At 34.6% G+C, this 5865-nt stretch overlaps 1 long non-coding RNA gene across 1 annotated transcript; it reads left to right on the forward strand.

The window, feature by feature from the left end:
- Nucleotides 1-743: 743 nt before the first annotated feature.
- On the forward strand, nt 744-3314 carry LOC132735366 (uncharacterized). The gene is made up of 3 exons (XR_009626446.1): nt 744-847; nt 2724-2820; nt 3144-3314. It is a non-coding gene; the product is annotated as an uncharacterized LOC132735366 (long non-coding RNA).
- Nucleotides 3315-5865: the final 2551 nt, after the last annotated feature.

The following is a 5865-nucleotide window of genomic DNA, read 5'->3' on the forward strand; positions in this document are numbered from 1 at the left end:
TTCCTAAAGGAACTTTCTATACATACTGCTTTGGCATGTCAATATGCTTTGACTTCATTTACTTTGAATCTCCATTTACATTTGTATATACAATTTATATACATGAACAAGCTTTATAAATTGTAAAGATATAATTAAGTCAATGCTTCATTTCACATGCTTGCAAAGGGGTTATCTGTGAGGGCCGCTTAATATATTGCACAATCATATACACTTCCCAGAAAAGTTAAAAGATGTTACATCCCCTATTTTACTTAGATTTTTACTTAGTGCTTTTTAGGATTTTTTCTCAAAAACTAAAGAAGATATTCCAACTCTACTAAGCTTGCACTTCTTGCTCACTATTTAAGTTGAATTGTTTCTAAAAGACAGATAGCTGGTCACTTTATTCATGCAGAAATGGGTTCCTATGAAGTCGTGATAATTACTCTGTGCGAAAATGTGGGTTACCCAAATTGATAGGCATCAGTAGTAAATTTTGTTTGCAGTAGCTTTCAGTCTTATAGCCCTTTTCAGTCATATAAATTACAAATAATCTATGTGTAATAAATGCCCCCAAAAAGGTGTAAGAATATGGCCAATAAAAATATATAAATACGGCAATCAAGGGTGTATAGAAATGTATATATACGGCAATCGAGGGAGTTATTCAAAAGCTTGATTGTTATTTTTAGAAATGCTGTTTTTCATTTTTGGCAAGAGCTTTGAACTTCATTTATGCCTTAAATTTTCATTTTAATGTTACCAATCATTTTATATCATTTTCAGAGTTGACTTTGATGGTGAAACTATTCCTTCCCAAGAGTTTTTGACCTACTTTATCCTAGGAGCTGAAGTTCTGAACTTTGTAAGTATTAATGCAATTTCTAAACCTTACCATGCTAAATATTTTAGATGAACTTGTCAAATTTCATACTAGAAGATTAAGTTAGGATTTTAAACATGTGTCAGACACTATATCAGTAATTTACAATTCTATAATTGTACATTTGTACTTCGGTATAATTATACCCCCGCACAACAAAGTTGTAAGGGGGTTTACTCGAATCAGCTTGTCCGTCCAGACGTCTCCCCGTACAGCCGTCCGGACGTCACCCCGTCCGGCCGTCCGTCGGTTTTCCTTGTCCACCCAATAACTTAAGATTCCCTTGACCCACAGTCTTCATATTTGGATTGCAGGTTAGTCATGACTAGTAGATGATCCCTATTGATTTTGAGGACATTGGATCAAAGGTCAAGGTCACAGGGACCTTGACTAAAAAAAGCTTGTCCGCACAATAACTTAAGATTCCTTTGACCAACAGTCTTCATATTTTGCATGGAGGTTAGTCATGATTAGTAGATGATCCCTATTGATTTTGAGGTTGCTGGGTCAAAGGTCAAGGTCACAGGGGCATTGACTAAAAAAGATTGTCCGCCCAATTACTTAAGATTCCTTTGACTCATAGTCTTCATATTTGGCATGCAGGTTAGTCATGACTAGTAGGTGACCCCTTTTGCTTTTGAGGTTGTTGGGTCAAAGGTCAAGGTCACGGTGCCTTGACTAAAAAAGCTTGTCCGCCGATAACATATTATTCCTTTGACCTGCAGTCTTCATATTTGGCATGGAGGTTAGTTATGATTAGTTGATGACCCCTATTGATTTTGAGGTTGCTGGGTCAAAAGTCAAGGTCACAGGGGCCTTGACTAAAAAAAGCTTGTCCGCCCAATAACTTAAGATTCCTTTGACCAACAGTCTTCATATTTGGCATGGAGGTAAGTTATGATTAGTAGATAGATGACCCTTATTGATTTTGAGGTTGCTGGGTCAAAGATCAAGATCACATGGACTTTGACTTCAAAAAATTGTCTGCCCAATAACTTAAGAAACCTTTGACCCACAGTCTTCATACTTGGTATTGAGGTTGTATATGACTAGTAGATAACTCCTATTGATTTTTAGTTGACTGTGTCAAAGGTTATGGTCACGGGGATTTTTACTATGATAAGTTTCTCTGCTCAAATGCTTAAGAATGCCTGTCTGCAGTGTATTGATTTTGACATTTTCACATTTGAAGCATGTAGAATACATAACTTACCAATGCACTGGCTTCAAGTAACCTCAGATTTGGCAGGTGGGTTGTCCTTGAGCTCTAAATGGCCACCGTTAATTCCGACAAAGTGGTATGCGGGGGTATTCACGCCATGACAGTGGCAGCTCTAGTTTTGATAATTAAAGATAAATGATGATATTTCAGTAGTTAAAAGTTATTGAATGTCATAATATTTTTATCTGTTATACATTTTCTTAACCACTTGCTCCTCTCCACTGTGGGTTCGAATCCCGCAAAGTAATTTGGATTCTTTCCTGTGAGGAAGCTATTTAGTCAGCTTATAGAACATTGATGATTCTAACTAGGTGCCTGCCCATTCATGTGTTAACTAATGCACTGCACCAAAGTCTTTCTTCACCAGTAAAGCTGGAAATGGGTCATATGACCTTCAACCTTTTGTTGCCACAGAAAACTTTCAGAGTTTATGAAATCAGTTCATTCGCTCATAATTTTGTAGTTATAGCTCCTTGTCTTTTTCTTGTAAATCATAATTGGTAATTTTAAGCAATGTGTCCTTTGAAATTAAACATGTATATGAATTAGCCTATTAACATCCCAATAATAATCAGAATATGTATGTTGCTTTTTTTAAATCTTTTAATTCTTGTTTTGAATTTTTGCTACTTTCAGGACACAATTCCAAATTTGACCTTCCTGAAAGAGAATTTTGAGATAGTTATGACAGAGAAATGCCCAGCTGGTGAAGTTGTCAGAGATGGACAGTGTAGTAAGTAAAAAGAAAACATAATCTTTATTGAGGTATTCAATACAACTGTATTTTATTAAACAAAATTAATCCTTTGATGAAAATAACACATAAAATGGTTTTTTTTTCCAATTTGAGGGCTGACTACAATGTGGTAACTTATATATGATAAATAAGGACCTACACCAGTTTTGCGATCAACCCTCAATTTATAAAAATTGATTTAAATAGCTGTAAAAAATATTTCTTCCTTAATACTGTTGATTAGAATTGCACTCAAAAGTGTAATACAACAAATAATAAAGTATGCAGTTCACATTTTAACAGACTTTACAACATTTCAGTTGAGTGTGGACCAGGTAACTATTTCCGGTACACCGACAACACCAACACAACTGCTATCTGCGATGACTGCCCATTCGGATTTTATCAAGACTTAAGTGGCGCGTCAAGCTGTAAACAGTGTACAACTGGACTCACAACAGAACTGAACGGAGAATTTTCATCATCGAGCTGCAAAAGTATGTGACTAGAAATTTTGGATTTTGTTGAAAATTGTTGGTCTTGAGTGTTTAAAATTCAGGCCTTGAAAACATTTTTCAAAATTTTCTAGCCCTTCACAAAATATACTTGCCGTGCATTTCAACGGACAAAAAACGTTAAAATTAAAAACTCAATGACATGACTCAAATTTAATATCTACTGGTCTATATCAGAAAAACTGACTTTATGTAATTACATTTTGTTTATAATATTTTTCATAATTTTAATGTATAATCTTCGATATAGTTGTTTTACTTTTTTCATTAAAATTTCAAAACGCAATGGGCCCTATGGAATAAACCCTTTTTGGAAAGGGCTTAAAATTTAAACGAATGCAAATGTATTTAAATTTTTTAAAAATAATGCGGGTTGTTAGGAAGGGGATCGTTAATCAAATTCATCGTCGTTTTTTGTTTTCTTTTAACAGTTTTTTACGATTTTTGTCAATTTTAAATTTTTAAGAACAAAAATTTTGGGAGTTTTTAATGAGGTTTTTTGCTTAAAAAAAGGGTCTTTCTACGAGGTTGCACGGGTGACTCTTTTTTCTGAAATTCCAAAAAAAAAATTTAAATTACTGGTAAAACAAATTTTTTCTGAAATTTTGGTTTGATGACTGGAATGTTTTATTTATTTTGGAATTGCATAGGGAATCATGTTTTAAAAACTAATGATTTGAAGTTTTGTTTTAAAAAGATATTTAAGTTAAGCATTAATACATTCATGCTTGAGTGCATAGAAATGTAAAACATTGGTAAATAACCATGGTAGCTAATATAGGGCTGTTTGTCAAAGTATTTTGAATAATGATACACTGATGGAGCTCGATTGTGAAAGTTGGATTATCCTGTCACGATGCATATATCTGATTGAAATAATGAACATAAATCTGTATAAACTGTTTGCGCGTAAATCTTGAAAAACAATGTGTATGTGACCAGGACCTCAAATCTCCCAACCTGTGCCTGCTGTCCTTAACACACTATAAAATGTTGTTTTGTTGTTATTGTTTTTCCCCCTTTATTGTTCTTTTGAAAAAGTCATACTGTTTCGAGCAATGTCGAGTAAATCTGACCCATTGATAAAGAATTTTTTTGTTTTTTTACCAAGCATTCTTGCCCATTGACCCAATACCTTTGAACAATAAAAAGAAATGAAATTGTCAGCCATGCCCTATTGGCTACTACCAGGATAAAGTAGGTCAGTTCAGATGTAAAGGATGTAGAGCTGGAGTGACGACAAAAGAAACTGGCTCAACTTCCTCGCAAGCATGCTCAGGTAAGTTATTAAACCCTTACCATTCTAAATATCTTAAGTGGACTTGCCCATCTTTCAGTTTGGACAAAACCATTTTTCATTTTAGGGAAGTTTTCAAAAACAGTAATGGAGTGAATAATAACAGTGCATCCATGGTCATATTGCATGGATATTAAAGTGTTTTAGTTGACATTCAAACTGCACCGGTATTTATAGTAGCCTATACACCAGCAGCCAATTGTACATGTATAAACGATGGTTAAAATATACCAAAGTAAGTTAATTACCGCCGAATATATTGTGGTTAGGTAACCGCACAGTTATTCCATTGGTATAAACCATTTAACCACAAGGTAAATTGAAAATTTAAACAGCGGTAAAATATTCCAATGATGCCCAGGATGTGATGTAATTTGTGCGAAAACAGGGTCAGACAGTATCTCTTGGTTGATAGTGTTAATTTGTTTCAATGCAGACTTTTGATGTTTGTTTCAATTTTTATAATTGGCATATTTTTTTTAAAATTTTATTGACAACATTAAAAAAGTGCATGGCTTAATTGGGTTTGCTTTTTATATGCCCGAAAGAATTTCTGGCATATTATGTTATACCCCCTGGCGTCTGTCCGTCCTTCTGTCTGTTTATCAGTCCGTACGTCCGTCCGTCTGTCCGCACTACCAAATAGGGATAAGGGGCCAGCTAACTGTAAACAGAACAAAAGAGAACAATAGAGTTCATTCTGTAACAATAGAGTAAGGGGCCATTGGCAATCTATTAAACAATAGAAAATAACAAAAGAAATGACCTCTTATTCCATATCGGCAGCGACGTCCATCGTTACGATCCCCAGAGGTATTTTGTTGTGGCTTGGAGAACAATGGGTATAAAACAGTAAAATTCTCTTTGATCCTATTCATTCCGTTTTTACTTATGTGTCTTTTTTTAAGCCTTGTGTGACTAAAAAATGGCCAAAAAAGATAAAAAAAGTCACATAAGTACCATTTTTGTGAGTATGTCCATCCGTCTGTCCGTCCGTCCGTTAGGCAAAATTTGGTTTCCGGAGCATAACTTTTAAGTTCGTTTGGCCCACAGTATATTCAAACTTCATAGGATGATTGTCCATATTGGGAAGGAGACCTCCTATTGATTTGTGGATCACAAGGTCAAAGTCCACTATTACTTTAAAACTGAAAACATTTCCGGAACATAACTTTAAGTTCCGTTTGGCCAACAGTGTTCAAAACTTCAATAGAATGAAATTGTCCGCAT

This window comes from Ruditapes philippinarum, unplaced genomic scaffold (assembly GCF_026571515.1).
Source record: "Ruditapes philippinarum isolate M1 unplaced genomic scaffold, ASM2657151v2 ctg8775_1_1_1_1, whole genome shotgun sequence".
NCBI lineage: Eukaryota > Metazoa > Mollusca > Bivalvia > Venerida > Veneridae > Ruditapes > Ruditapes philippinarum.